Source organism: Lampetra fluviatilis, chromosome 79, assembly GCF_964198595.1.
Source record: "Lampetra fluviatilis chromosome 79, kcLamFluv1.1, whole genome shotgun sequence".
Taxonomy (NCBI): domain Eukaryota; kingdom Metazoa; phylum Chordata; class Hyperoartia; order Petromyzontiformes; family Petromyzontidae; genus Lampetra; species Lampetra fluviatilis.
The window spans coordinates 55829-72676 of NC_136353.1; positions in this window are offsets into that span (position 1 = coordinate 55829).

The window sequence follows — 16848 nt, forward strand, 5'->3', positions numbered from 1 at the left end:
GCGGAAAAGGGCGGAGCTGGTGCAAGACGGGAAACATGACATAAACAGCACACCAGGCAGACGCACGCTACGCAAGTATGACCGACATGATGCAGATGACAGAGACAGCTCACCAGAGAAACGCACCTCGCACAAACACGACCAATACGACACGGGTAACAGGAGCTCACCGGAGAGACGCACATCACACAAGCATGAGCCATGGGATAAGCAGAAATCACCGAGCCAAGTTGACCCACGTTACAGGTGCAAAAGGCACTACAAAAGTTATGTTAAGCAGAGCCACCGTGATGGTGACGGCTCATCTGACACTGACTCCTCTGACGATGACCAACACGACACGGGTAACAGAGAGAGCTCACCAGAGGAACACACCTCACGCAAACATGACCGACATGATGCAGATGACAGACACAGCTCACCAGAGAGACGCACCTCACGTAAACATTATCAACACGACACGGGTAACAGAGAGAGCTCACCAGAGGAACACACCTCACGCAAACATGACCGACATGATGCAGATGACAGACACAGCTCACCAGAGAGACGCACCTCACGTAAACATTATCAACACGACATGGGTAACAGAGAGAGCTCACCAGAGGGACGCATGACCCGTAAAAATCACCCACGCAAAACCACCCGCACCACAGATGACAGAGACAGGAATCCCGATAACCATGAAGCACGAGACAAACATAAATACAACACCTCACCTAGCAGGCACCACACACGTAGTAGGCAGCATGAAGGTCAAGGACAAAAACACTCACCACATAGACACCTCTCAAGGAGACCACGCACACCAACCCACAAGCACGAATCACAAGACCCACGTAAGGAAAACAAGAGACACAAGCAACGGGACAGATACGAATCCTCGGACAGAGGGAGATCACGACACAGACACGGGAAACATGACAACAGTGATAGTAGAGACAAGGGTAGCTCAAGTGAGCACTCCTCAGGAACCGACACCACTGATGACGAACAACACACTTTTAACAGTAAGACACTAAAACTAATGGACAAAGCACTCGTGAGAATTCCCTATTTCGATCCACATAACAAGAACAGGGACATACACACTCACATAGCTACCGTAGAACAGGAGGCTAAGATCCGGGGTCTGGGTAAATCAGCAAAAAAGGCATGTTTATTATCAAGGAGCCTACATGAACCCGCCAGACCATGGGTAGTCTCCCTGCCAAATAGGGTGAAGAGTGACTTTAAACAATTGAGCCGAGCAGTAGTTAAGAGATTTGGGGAATACTCCACACTATCCGAAGGATTGAACGCGGCAAAGTTGATGACCCAGCGTGTAGACGAAGACCCACGAGATTATCTCCTACGCCTTAAGAAAGCATATTACGCAGGGGACGTGGACAATGCCCAGGGAGATAAGACAGTCTTAAAAGTGATGTTCTTCCAATCATTGAGACCCGAAATAGTGAGAATAGTAGGAATGATGTTGGACCCCGAGACTGCCTCCCTACGCCAGATTGAAAGCAAGGCCCACACGGCCTGGGTGAACGGACGGAAAACCACTAGCATAGCCAAAACCCACATCGTCACCAGAGATAAAGAATGCCTCGATCTGGAGGGAAGCGAATCTCCAAGGAATAATATTAGAGCCACACGGGGTGGACATGAATTCCCCCAGGAGAGGGCGCCTAACCCAATAGAATCAACACCCGTCCACAACACGCTGAATAACGTTCCACGTGGGGGGAGGAACGAGACCAGAGGAACCTGGCACCCACAGCCGCCACCACCATGGAATGCAGAAGAGGGCGGAGGCTGGAATTATGGAGGAAGAAAAGCGAGTGACGGGCCATACCTACCCCGCGGAGGCCGACGCCCACCAAACCAGTCACCATATCGTCTCCCACTGCCGCCTCCACTAGCAATAGAGCAGAGACCACCGTTAGCTAACAGGAATCGATATGCTCACCACATTAGGATGGAAAAAGAGCTCCTAGGGAGTATGAAGACTCCCATGCAAATAGCGAAGGGAAGAATACCAACTATACCCACACAGGAGGAGGACACACCCAGCGCAAAGGTAGCCCAAGTGAACGTAGGGAAGACAAGAAGCCCCGAAGCAATCACCGAAGTGGTACCAGAGGGAAAAGGGTACCATCTGGGGGAATTGATTCCCGTAGGACCAGTCGGACGAGTCCACGTGGAAGTAATACTGCAAGACACCCTGACCAGCCAGGGCCTTTGTGATACTGGAGCAGAAATATCCATGATATCCAGAGAATTATTTGACGAACTCCAGACTGCCCTCCAGAGGAAGAATGAAACACTACAGATGATGCCAAGTAAACTTACCTACTCAGGATGTGAAGGGACCCACATGCGACCATTGGGCAAAATTATGACGAAGTTGACGTTCAACAAAATCAACATGAACCATCCCCTATATGTCGTACGGAACCCCGGAAAAGAGCTGATCATTGGGATAGAACTACTGAATCGCCTGAAACCCATTATGAACCTTGAATCCCGACAAATTTGGGCACAGTCAATGCCGGAGCAACAAAGGGACTCAGAAGATGAAGACGTTATGAGAGACTCCACGGGAATCCAAGTGATAACACAAGAGCTCAACGACCTATCAACGACAATCAGGAACGAAGACGAGCTCCCAGCAGGAATTCGAATCACTCAGCTAATGACTAACAGACTGAGAGAAGACCGAAAGGAAGCCGACTTAGAGTCAGTATCACCAAGTGACCGTCCCCTCATGGAATATATACCGCCCCCTGGAGGCCAAACCGACGAACTGCAAACCGATGAAGGAGAACACAAGGGCAAGAGCGTATTACCCTCGGATGAAGCCAAGGCAACTCAACCGATAGTAACGCAAAAGGAACTTTCAACCGAGCCGCCCGAAACCACGAAGGCCTTGGACCCAGACCCAGGACAAGGAGTCTCCATAATAGAAGAACAAATCGAACAACAAATTGAAGCAGCAGACGCCCTCGAGAACGACACTCAACGAAATGAGCTTCGTCAACTGCTCCACAAATACCACTTCCTGTTCTCAGAAGACCCCTATGATTGCGGCAAAACCGACCTACACGTGGTATCTATTCCCACACTGGAAGGAGCGCCAGCGGTATATGTGAAACAATACAAGATTCCACTGGCTGCCTACGAATCAATCCAAGAAACCTTGGAGAACCTACTCAAGAAGAATATAATTCGAGAATGCAACTCAACCTACAACTCCCCGATTTGGCCTGTATTGAAACCCACAGGCAAGTGGCGACTCACTATCGACTATAGGCAACTCAACAAAACGGTTCCCCTATCTCGATGGCCAATGGCAGAGATCGACCAGAATCTCAACCAAATAAAAGGCGCAAAAATTCTCACCACCATGGATCTATCAAATGGCTTCTGGACCATGCCCGTGAAAGAAGCGGATCAATACAAGTTGGCATTTACATTCAATGGAATACAGTATACTTGGAACCGATGTCCATTTGGATACTCAAATTCACCTGCGGACTTTAACATATTCCTACACAAGGCAATGGACGACGCAAAAGAGCGAGGTACCATCGTCTATGTCGACGATATACTGGTCAAGGACTCCTCATGGGAAGAACACCTCGAGAGCCTCCAGCATACCCTCGAGCAGTTAAAGGAAGCAGGCGCAAAGATTTCAATACAAAAAGGACAGTGGGCACGCAAGAGGGTGGACTACCTCGGGCTCCAGGTCGGCACTGAGGGAATGTTACCCCAAACCAAAAGACTTGGAGCCCTCCTCGCACTCAAATCGCCCACCACAGTCACGACCCTTCGGAGCTTCTTAGGGATTTGCAACTACCTTCGACAGTTCGTGGACGACTACGCAGGAATCGTTCGACCCTTAGTCAAACTACTGCAAAAAGACGAACCATGGGAGTGGGGACAGGAACAGGAAGCCGCAGAAAAAGAATTAAAACGACAGATCACCGAGGCATCCTGCCTAGCATACCCAGAGAAAGGGAAAGAATACTACCTGGAGACCGCATACTCAGATCATAATATCAGCTCGGTACTGTACCAGAGACAGGAAGCAGAGAAACGAGTTATTGCCTATGCCAGCAAAGCCCTCCGGGGAGTGGAGATGAAGTTCTCCGAGTGTGAGAAGGCGATATTTGGAAACATCTGGGCCATACAACATTTTCGGAACTTGTTGAACGGAGAGAAGATCATCCTGGAAACGAATCATGAATCCTTGGCATACCTCAACAGTAAGAAGATTCGAGAGGGCCGCGTAACCAGCAGCCGAATAGCCAGCTGGGCACTGACACTCCAAGGCCTACCAATCACAGTGAAATACGCAAAAAACAAGAAAAGTCCAATGGCCCAAGGTCTTGCCGATTTACATGATTGTACCTTTGACAGCGTAGAAGCAGAGGACGAAAAGATACCTCCGGAGGATAACAGGTACCTGCCCTTCAGGAAGGAGACATGTGCCGACCTACCAGTGGTATACATCGATGGATGCTCCCAGATGAGGGAGAACAAGCTTCACGCTGGGTCAGGAGTCATTTGGGAAACTGGCCCACTCACAGGGATTCAAGAGGGATTTCAGCTGGGACCAAAGTCAAACCAGTATGCAGAGTTGGTCGGGGTACACATCGCGGTCCAAATGGCATCCGATAACCAAATACGGACCATGGTGGTGTGCACTGATTCCAACTACGTACAGCACAGCTTCCTGCACCACCTACCCATATGGAAAAAAAACGAGATGAAGAACCATAGGAATAAACCAATTCACCATCAAGAACTATTCGAGGCCATAGATAAGATGGTTCAGAACAAGGATATGAAGATATTTTGGAAGAAAGTCAAAGGGCACTCCAAGATACCTGGTCAAGAGAAAACTGGGAACGACCAAGCAGATGCCATAGCAAAAGTGGGAAGCCTGGAAGGCACCCCGTGGAAGCTAGAAGACCAAACCGACAGAGACGGACAACAAGAGTCGACGAACCAAGACATCGCCGTGATAAGACTGGTCACAAGAAGTGGGAAGAACCCGGCAGAAGCTGGAACCAGAGCCCAATTGAACAGTGCCCAGCCTTCCGAGGACCTGATCAGAATGCAACAAGAGGACGAAACACTAAAGACACTCGCCGATCATATCCAAGATCCAGCAGGAAAACCAATCACTACTGACAACTTGAATGACAACAAAGAGCTCGAGATCATGCATAGCCAAATCAAAAGGTTCTCAATGCGGAAAGGGCTACTGGTATACACAAACGAAAAAGACGGTCGACCTAGATGGGTAGTCCCCTCTCAATATCGGGAAATAATGTTACAACACGCCCACAATGAACCGTGCAACGGCCACCGATGCGAGGTGAATACGGGACAGATGCTGCGACAGGTGGCCTACTGGCCAAAAATGGGGAAAGACATACACAAACATGTGTCCAACTGTCTCGTGTGTTGTAAGTACCAGCCAACGACCTCACAGCATAGGGCACCCCTACAGAGGAGGGGAACAGATTATCCTTGGTCCAACCTACAAATCGACTGGATAGGACCTGTCAACCGATCAACCAAAGGGAACAAGTACATGCTAACTGTGACCTGTGCATTCTCTAAATGGACAGAGTGTTTACCAGCACCCAACAACACCGCGGAAACGACCGCTATCCTACTGATCAACCAAATATTCAGTAGATGGGGCCTACCGTCAACGATCGATTCAGACAAAGGAAGCCACTTCACAGCCGAGGTCATCACAGAAGTGTGGAAGATGTTGAGAGTAAAAAGACAATTACATGTCGCATACCATCCACAATCCTCAGGACAGGTGGAAAGAGCCAACAGGACCATCGTGAGCCTCCTAAAGAAATATGTGTCTACCACGGGCCGCGACTGGGATACGAAACTACCCCTAGTCTTGATGGCCATGCGAGCCACACCCAACCGAGCTACAGGCAGGACACCCTTCGAGATCATGACAGGGAGGCTAATGACCCTCCCAGTACACCTGTTATATGTCCCAGCGGAGGACGAGACCCCGACGGCAATGACGCCAACTGAATACCTGACGGGACTCAATAGTCACCTACAGAGCACATTCGCTATGGTCAGGGACCAGTTGCAAGTAGAGGCTCAGGGGAGCAAAGCATACTATGACCAAAAAGCCAGCCACGCAGAATACCAGCTAGGAGACCAGGTGTGGTACCTCAATTACAAGAAAAGAAAACAGAAGTGCAGGAAATTCCTACCTTCCTGGACAGGACCACACGAGGTTGTTGACAAAATGTCCCCAGTAGTATATCAGCTAAAAATCACAAAGACAGGAAGAGAGCAGCAATACAAGTGGGTGCACATCAACCAAATCAAACCGTACCCTGTGCTGGTGGAGCAAGATGAGGAATAAAGGTGGAAAAAGGGGGGGGGGAACTAAACTAATGGGCATATCACACTACAATAATGTGTAACATGTTTTCCAGGAAATGGCAGCCCTCCTGCTCACGCTCCTGCTAACGTACCTTGCCAAGCTAGAAGGGAGCCAAGGCCTGATGATGCCACCCAAGAATAACCGTAGAAACTATCTTTTTAACGATATCTCCTATAACACGTAGTCAATAGAATAATTTCTCCCTCCCTTATCGTTTTACCTTCCTTTAGAATATATATTTTTTTTCTTTTCTCCTCTCTCTTGTCACATATAACCATGTTAAGTTGTGACACGTACGCGCGCGTTGTAAGGAAATAGCAGCAAAACTTGAGGACAATCGATGGTTCATGATGGAAGAAGGGTATATATTTTTTTTAAAAATAACCCGTGGCCATTTGACCACTGGTCATTTTTAAAAGGGCGAAATGTTGTGTACTAGCCTTCTTCCAAAATTGATATTTTTTATATATTATCTTTTTACTTGTTATATAATGAATGAAAACACACCAAAGCGCAGCAAACTGCAAAACACCAGGGGTTGTTAAGTAATGAACTGGAGGGAGCAAAGATACCCAAAAAGGCCAAGGAATTAAATTATTAAATAAGTGGGTCAGCTCAAGGCTGTGTGCACAGGGGAGGGAGCTGATTTAAACAACCCTGCACGTCTGAACGTGAGGGGGCCTTTGACCTGAAATTAAGAATAACACTCCCAGAGCAGAAGGTTGGGTGGCCACAGTGAGACGAATAAGAGGGTTGTATATCTCTCAACCATGCAGACTCAGCAACAACAAGGCTGCGGGGGTCACCAGAAGTTCGCGTTCGCCTAGTTAAGACAAAAAGCTCAATTATTCTGTATTGCTATTAAAGTAACGTTAAAGTCGGAATTTAACAACAGGGTAGGCTAAAGTTATTGATATTCACACCCACTCCAATTAAACCAGGCCACAAGTTACGCCTACTGAACCATCACCATCATTAAGTCAATATGAAATGTTATTTCCATACTGTAATACTTTTTATACAACTCGACCCGAAGCATATGACAATCAGAACCTTCCTAAGTCAAAATTGAATCGCACCCAGACAGGAGCGAATAGTCGATATAAGGTTGAAGAGGGAAGGAAATTAAGAGCACGGCGAACTGCAAACGTAAGCAAAAAGCCGGGAACGACACCAACCCAGCGACCCACCAGCCCAGCAACAGCGAGTCGGGCTTCGACAGGCCATAAAAGTAGAAATAATAACTCCCGGGGTCAGGGGACATCAGAAGAAGCAGGCAGACAAAAACCAGAACTGACTCCAAGGTTCAACCGCCCTCACCTACAAGGAGTGACGGAAATTAATGAGGCCTTGAGTTAACGGCGTCAGCTGGACAGCAACAACAACGGCGAGCAGAGACAGGGTGAGGCAAAGACTGCGGGGCTATGAAATGCAACTTCATGTCAGTAAAGCCCTGATAAACAAGTTAAGTTAAAGACATCACAATACATAATATCGTACATAACAACAATGTTAACGCTATTCACCGTAAACTATATTCCGCTTATATAACCATGCAGACACCAAGGAATACGAATTCCTAGGATCAAGAAACTTACCCCTTAACCTAAGATATCGGAAATAAATTAATAATAATAAGCCTATGCATGAAAAGACAAAAGTAAAACTTATGAAAAGCCAGGATAACGGGGTGAACCGGGGACCTAAAATAAGCGAGAATGAGACGAACCTAGACAACGATGCCGAGTTAATCTAAGTTAATCTTGCATACTTACACCACACCTGCATAACTGCATACGATTAATTGCCTTATTCCGATCGATAACCCACCCTCGTCACCGAGGCGGGGTCTGGTTATCATAACGACTTGCATTATCATAATTACACCCACTCGCATAATTACTACGATTACCTCTCGAATTGGCATAATTAAATGTGCATAATTACATAAATTAACATATTTCCGGATAATTACACATTTGGCCAAATTTCATTTGATTATTATTATTTTCACTGAATATTCATAACCCACATATACAACAATAATTTCACCCACGCACGCATACAACATAACAAATTTTGATACCCAACATATACAACAATCCCCCATAACGAATAATTCACCTTTGCCTTTCATATGAGTTTGCTTAAATCTTAAATAAGGGTTTGTACATTTGTAACATGAGTTGCATATTTAAGAGGGTGATAAACTGTTGATGAAACTATATGTGTAGTGCAAGTTGGTCGAACTAAAAATGTATAGATGCCATTGGAACCTCCTTTGCCAGTAGAAAAAGATGATAATCGTTTTTTTTACCCTTTTATCTGGCAGCAAAACTGACACCTTTTTTTACAAGGAGTCATGTTTGCATTTACCACGGAATGAAAACAAAAAACAACTCTGATAATGTATGCACTGTCTTTGAAATTGATTGGTCCACACCCGAGACAGCTTTTCTTAGAGCCTCGTCTCACATGGTGTTGGACCAGATGACCGCCCACAGGCGCCTTATATATTAGCTTGTCTTGAGAATAGGAACATGGAATTATCACCACCACCGGAACAGGGCTGTAAGCAGGAGATGAGCACCACCTCAATACTTATTTTAGGAACAAATGACTTTCACTTTAGACACATATAGTGAGTATCACAGACTGCATCAGTGTGTAATATAAGGATACAGTGATACCTCGGTTCACGAACGCTTCTGTTCACGAACAACTCGGTTCACGAACAGAAAAGTTCATAAAAATATGCTCCGGTTCACGAACTCCGCTTCGGTTCACGAACAGGAGCCGCGGCCATTTTAATGCTATTTCCAGGTTGTCACATGGTCGTGACTTCCTGTAGGAAGATCGTGGACAGAAGAAGAGACACAGAAATAAGTACTGTGAGTACTGTGAAGACACTTTCAGTGACTTTTTGCTTTTTGGTGTGCTTTTTAGCACATACAGTACTGTACTGTACTACTGTACTGTACAATACTGTACTTACTACAGTAAGTACAGTATTGTACAGTATTGTACAGTTCACCCGTTTGAGTGCTTACTGAAGTCATCTCAAGCAAGGTTAGTGTTCTCTCTATACATTACTATACTGTACAGTACTAATGTGTATTGTAATTTGTTTCATATTTTTGTGCTTCAAAAACCAAAAAAAAGGTCAGAACGGATTAACCGGATTTACATTGAACTCTATGGGAAAATGTGCGTCGGTTCACGATCAATTCGGTTCGCGACCAGAGTCAGATCACGAATTAAGTTCGTGAACCGAGGTATCACTGTACACCTGAGGGGTAACTGGGCAATGGTGATAGGCTCTGCCGGCCTCAGCCTGCAGCCAATGGGACGTCGAGCCAGGGGCGTAGCCCTGGAGCTGCATAGCAACATTGAGAAAGTTCCAGGGGTGTGGCTGAGGATTGGCTGCGTGGTATCACGTGGGCTAGGTGTTATAACGGGTGGAGAGAGACAGTTCGTGGTCACTTTGAAGAGGAGCTGAGGGGAGACTACGTTTGTGCCTCCGGCACACCAACAGCCACGTGGCAGGCCGCAGGCTGCCTCCCACACACTGTCAGCCAGCAGCGTGAGGGAGCAGGGGAGCGAGCAAACGTCACGCTCAAGTAATGGAGTAACAGATAAAAAAGAACCCAGCGTGTGAGGAGCTGTGTAACCGGAGAACGAATAAAGAAAACACAAGACACGGCATCGTCTGGAGTGGGTTTTATTACAAGTGCATTACACGAGTTGCGTGAAAGGTGAGGTGCACACATTGGTGGTTATCGTGAGGTGAGCTCACCGACCAATGACAAGTCACCTGGTGAGGAACTCAACAATCAAAATAACCAACATTGTCTCAGTACAATGTAAATTAGGCGTGTCTCACTTAACGAGTGAGATACGTTTGGTTGAAAATGCTCGATAAGCAAAAATACGTCGAACAATCATTACCCCATTAGCTCCCATGTTAAAAGCTGAGTTACGTTTCAGCCCCATAATGTTGCACTCTTGCGCAACTTTATTACCGTGAGAGATACAAATTATAATTTAAAAGGAAATTAATAAAACATCAAATGTAACACCACACATTAAGAACCACAGTGCTTGCAGGTGTAGTGGTGGTGTTGACGTGCGCCGACTGTGACAGTGATGGATCACGGGGCGGCGCGGGGTGCGGGGTTGGGCACGCGTTGTGGGCGTGGTGTGGACGCGCGCGCCGGGAGTGACAGATGACGGGGCGGCGCGGCGTGGGTGGTGAGGCACGATGAGATGTGGGAAAACAGGATCGTAGCCAGCGCCCAGCGATTGGTCGAATAAGTGGGTGCTCGCAGCGACGTCCGCAGGTGGGGTATAAAGGGGGACGCGCGAGAGCACTCGGGGAGAGTTACCCAGTTGAAGACCCGAAGATGGAGCTGAAGACCTAGTGCCCCGAGACCCCTAGTCCCGCCGTCCTTGTGGGGACCGGGGCCCTGTGTGGCTCGGAGGCGAGGCTGTGGGACCCGGGGTCCGACGCCCCCGTGGGTCGGGCTGGGGACCCACAGTCGAGACGGATACCCCGGGCAGGGAGTGTCCCGAGTAGCTCAGTGGCGTTAGTCGCCGAGTAGCTAAGTGGATGTTGGTCATCCGAGTAGCTCAGTGGCGTTAGTCGCCGAGTAGCTAAGTGGGTGTTTGTCACCCGAGATACTAAGTGGATGTTGGTCATCCGAGTAGCTCAGTGGGCGTTAGTCGCCAAGTAGCTAAGTGGGTGTTTGTCACCCGAGATACTAAGTGGGTGTTTGTCACTCGAGATACAAAGTAGGTGTTAGTCACCTGTGAACGAGTTTGATAAAATAAAGAGTGTGTTACCCGTGAAGTCGTCTCCCGCCGAGTTACTACATTACAACTGGCGTCAGAAGTAAACCTGTCTTCAAGAAGTATGGACACGAGGAAGACTACCCGTACCCACGAGCGAGGTCGGGACGACGACGGCGTACCGGGGACACCAACCTCGGGAGGAGAGGACGAGGAGTTGCCGCCGATGCAGCACTTCGCGGTGATGGCCGACGCTCCGCTTGCCTCCGACACCAGCCTCCAGGACGCGCACTCCCGGTTGGCGGAGTTGCTACTCGCCGCCGCCGCTGTCTTGGCCGACATCTCCGTTCCGGCGAGCGGAAAAACGGCTGCGGGGTTGGTGGAGGAAGCGACGTTGGAGGAATCCCGCCAAAAGGCGCTTCGCGCCAAAAGTCTGGAAGTTGCCGCCGTTTTTGGGGGGCCGCCACCGATTGGCGGGAAAGACGGACGCCACGTGGCCGGACACCTCCGCTCAGCGCAGCCCACGTCATCAGCGCGCGCCGGAGCTCTCCATTTTGCGCCTGACAACCGAGCCGACATTTTACACAACTACAGCGGAGCGCGGGAAAATCTCTCCGACGTCGACGACGATCGGGTCCTCCAGCAAAGATTGCCCGCGCTGTCGGCGTTCAAGGCGGATGGGGGCGACTGGGGAGCCTTCCAACGAAGGTTCCTCGCTCATCAGGAGATGTCGGGGTGGTCCGACACCACTGCCCTGCGTGCGTTGCCAGCGATGCTTGACGACGACGCGCTTGCAGCCTTCACATCTGCTGCAAGGTCGTCCCGCTCTACGCTCCAGGCCGCACTACACCTGATGGCGAAGGTGTTCGGGCCGCCCTCCACGTGTCGCCACCAGTTCTACGATCGGCGGAAGGTGGCTGGAGAAACGACGCTCGCCTATCGCACGGCACTACTCGCCTTGGCGGACGCAGCTTTTCCCCGCATGGATAAGGAGGGGAAGGACGCCATGGTGACGGAGCAGCTGCTGGCGTTGGCCCACGAGTTGGGGGTCCCCATCAATGTGGCGGACGAGATGGATATCTGCTCCCTGGCGATCGCCACGAGCATTCACGCGTACGAGGTCCTCAAACGCAAGCCGGGGGTCGTCTGCAAATGGGCGGGGAACGCGGCACTGGCCGCCACGATCGCCGAACCTCAGCCAGCTGCGGATCAGGAGCAGGCCTTCGCTGCATCGCGTCCGGGGGAGTGGAGAACGGGAGGTCGTTCGCCCACACGTTCACCCCGCAAGCTGGAGCAACCGAAACCTACGACGTCCGTCGTCTGCTACAACTGCGGCCTTCGGGGTCACGTCGCAGCCGGGTGCCGGGCCCCGCGTCAGCGCGCCACAGGACCACGTCGGGACGACGACCAGGGCCACAAGTCATCCCAACAAAACCCGGTGCCTCGGGCTTGACGGCTGCTGACCGTCGGGAGCCTGAACCCCGGGGCACGCACGGGTCCTCGATGCCTGGCCGATGTCTTCCTGAACCGCCGGCACCACCGGACGTTCAACCGCGTCTGGTGCCGTACGACGGACCGGCAAGGCGGACTCGGGCTAGGGCTCAACAATTTTCATGAAGACGTTTTTTCTCTACACCGAGCTCGCCCGGTGTTCCCCTCTGCCGGGGTAATGTCCCGTTGTAGGGACGCTCGGAAAAAAGGGGACACTGCACAAGTCGAAAGAAAAAAAAAAAAATTTCCATTTATTTTCCTTTCTGCATACACATTGCTATTGTCACTCGCCGGTTTGTATATATTGTTCTATTGTCGCGGTGGCATTGGTTGATGGTTGCGGATGGTAGTGTTCGCGTCGTGTTGTGTTGTTACGTTAGTTGTTGTTCTTGTTGTTGTGTTGTGTTACGGGGCACACAGGGCGGTTTGTATATTTTTATAGCAGCCGGGTCGGCTGCGAGCTATGTGGTAGGGGGTGATGTAGTGGTGGTGTTGACGTGCGCCGACTGTGACAGTGATGGATCACGGGGCGGCGCGGGGTGCGGGGTTGGGCACGCGTTGTGGGCGTGGTGTGGACGCGCGCGCCGGGAGTGACAGATGACGGGGCGGCGCGGCGTGGGTGGTGAGGCACGATGAGATGTGGGAAAACAGGATCGTAGCCAGCGCCCAGCGATTGGTCGAATAAGTGGGTGCTCGCAGCGACGTCCGCAGGTGGGGTATAAAGGGGGACGCGCGAGAGCACTCGGGGAGAGTTACCCAGTTGAAGAACCGAAGACGGAGCTGAAGACCTAGTGCCCCGAGACCCCTAGTCCCGCCGTCCTTGTGGGGACCGGGGCCCTGTGTGGCTCGGAGGCGAGGCTGTGGGACCCGGGGTCCGACGCCCCCGTGGGTCGGGCTGGGGACCCACAGTCGAGACGGATACCCCGGGCAGGGAGTGTCCCGAGTAGCTCAGTGGCGTTAGTCGCCGAGTAGCTAAGTGGATGTTGGTCATCCGAGTAGCTCAGTGGCGTTAGTCGCCGAGTAGCTAAGTGGGTGTTTGTCACCCGAGATACTAAGTGGATGTTGGTCATCCGAGTAGCTCAGTGGGCGTTAGTCGCCAAGTAGCTAAGTGGGTGTTTGTCACCCGAGATACTAAGTGGGTGTTTGTCACTCGAGATACAAAGTAGGTGTTAGTCACCTGTGAACGAGTTTGATAAAATAAAGAGTGTGTTACCCGTGAAGTCGTCTCCCGCCGAGTTAGTACATTACACAGGTACCACCCACCCTTCCCCACCCTGCCACTGACCCTTACCCACCCACCCTTCCCCTCCCACACCCACCCTTCCACCCACCCTTCCCTGCCCACCCCTCCCCTAACCACCTTTCCCCTCTCCTTTCTGCTGCTACTGGAGGAGACTTCTTGGTGCCACTGCTGGCGTCAGAAGAGGCGACACCGGGAGCCGGGCCGTGTCGCGTCTGTCAGGGGCAAGAGACGCAGGCGACTAATCACTTCACAGCGTGGGTGAGTGTGGGGAGTTTATGGTGCGTGGGGGGCGATTGGTGGTGTGGTCCAGAATATAAAAATGCCTATCGGCTACACGGCAGATATTTTAATTGGTGTATAAAAGTCTGTGTGTGTATGTGTAAGATGGCGTAGTACGTGTGAGTGTGTGTGCGGTGTCTTTTGAGCGAGGTCACTGTGTGTGTACCAAAAATGAGTATCTGGGGCGGTGTGTAAATATAACACATTGGGGAGACAAAGGCGTGGTTCTGAAGACCCACCACATCGTGTGCCATTCCGGCCTTAATAGGGGAGCTACATGGGGGATGTTTGTGCTGGAGCTCGTGCTGTAGGTGTAGAAGACGCGCGACCATGGATCATCTTTAGGGAGCACGCGTCTGCTGTGTGTAGAATTGAGCTGCATGAGCGGACACCGACACAGCGATTTCCATAGCGAGTTACGAGACACGCGTTGGAAAGCGATCGCGCTGAAGTGCGTGGCTGGGTTGATGAAGCGAGCACCACCTTGGTGTGCTTGGCTTGTATGTTCAGTCGTGATTCATCATTTTAATCCATTGTCTCTCACACCTGCCCACCATGTCTTGGCAGTTTTCAATTTCTCTGTTAACCTTAATTGCTAAAAAAAAATGTATTCCATAAAATATTTCACCAGCAAATTCTCTTGAGATTGAATGTCTCGTGCGCAAGCATGCCCTGGGCATCTGGGCTGGAACATTTGCCCAGTGCTTGGTGCACTGCACTATGAATCCTTGGACTAAAATCAGAGGCAAATTACAAATGAATCAGTCCCGCCCCCCTCGCTTCATCAACCTGCACTCGCCAGCGTGGTGAAGTATAGCAAAGCAAGAAACCACACGACCGACAGGGCTGAGGGTGCCCATTATCCTGCAGGGCTTTACTTTATTATCATATCCAGGTCTGGTTGTGGATTTGATTATTTTTCTTTAGTTGTCTCTGTGTTGCATATACAACTTGGTGAGATGTTTCCTGCTTCATTTTGGTGCATTTACTGCTTTTTTTAGTGTATCTCTGCACTTAGTGTGCATTGCGAGGTTAATCTGATGCGGTTTACCAGTACATCACTTAGTGGCTTTCGTCACTTTACTGCACTTTGCATCAATGTATTGTATGGTAAAGCGTAGTTTAACAGAAGTGTCTACTTTCAAATCGCGGTTTTTGTTGTTGATACGATTGGCTCATACCTCCCTGTTCATAGACATTGCCAATCAGGGCTGAGGTCTATTACTCATGCCAAGTCAGTCAAGTGAGAAAGCGATATCCCCCACTGTCCCCTTCACCCCATGGTGCTGCCTATGGGACTCATTCTCATGTAGATGCCCGAGTTCACAATGCGATATAATGGAGTAAAACCTACCTCGCTGTAAATATTTAAATGAAGTAAAAATTTGATCTTTATCAAGGGTGCCATGTAACTTGGAGTCTTGTCATTCACAGCACAGTCATCAATATATTCCGTCTCGCCGTCTTCAAGATCTTCCATGGACTCGCTCCTGCCTGCCTCTCCCTCTCATGGGGCGCCATGGGGGCGAGATGTTATCTCCCTAGTCTGGTATGCATGAGGTCGTGGGTTTGGTCCTGACCCTGACGCCTGTTGTATATTTGTAGTTGGCATTTCTCCCCGTGTTCACGTGGATTTTTCTTCAGATCTTCCGGTTTTTCCCTCCACATTCAGAATTACGCATTTAGATTATGTAGTTGCTATACATTTCCACGTGTTAAGCCACTTCGTTGAGCTATCATTTGTTGCCAGGTAGCTTCTCAAAAAGGGCTGAATAGCTCATGGACTTTACCTGATAAAAAAACAATAGTCACTCCACTCCTTTAGCCTTGCTCGCCTCTTTCGCCCCTCTCATCGCTGTCTACTCCCCTCCGTCCTCTCTGCCCAGCAACTAAGGGAGCTTTTAGTCAAACTTAACTCATTAGCAGGGCACTTATTCACCCCTTCTGGCACAATTCTCTGAGCCTGTCTCTCTCGCCATCCAGCCACTTCTCCTGTGCCCATCACTGTCTGTTCTCGCTGTATGAATGTATGCAGTCTATACACGCCTCCTTGTTCCCCATGATGCTTGTCTGATTGTTGTGCACTGCATGTTGAGATGCAGATATATTTGAGATGCTTTGTAAATGCACTCTCCATTGTATTATTTTCCACCCTGCTCCTTCCACTGCCTGTGTGTGACAAGGCTGGATTGGCCACATTCCGAGCTTGACGCAGATCGAGTTGTTGTGCCTTGGGTGTAAACATCAATGGGTGTCCATTTGTCAGTTGTCTTATTTTCTCAAATATTGTAGATGTGTGTGCTGTATGAGAAAGCTCGTGACTGAGCCCACGCCCCGTATCCCTCCCATTACATTCTCTCCTGGTACTCTTTGACTACTCAGCAGATCAGCAGAAAATTTCAGTCACGCAACTCTCTGCACATCAATCAATCAAGTATTTATTTCTATTGCACTATTTCGTGCAAAGGATGTCATTCAACGTCCTGTACAGATGAAAAAAAACATTATTAATAGACTAAATCACAAGAAGAATAAAAACAAATTCCATACAAAACAAAATTGCATTATAATAAATTACTGTCTAAGGCATATTAAAAAATGACACCATTAAATAATC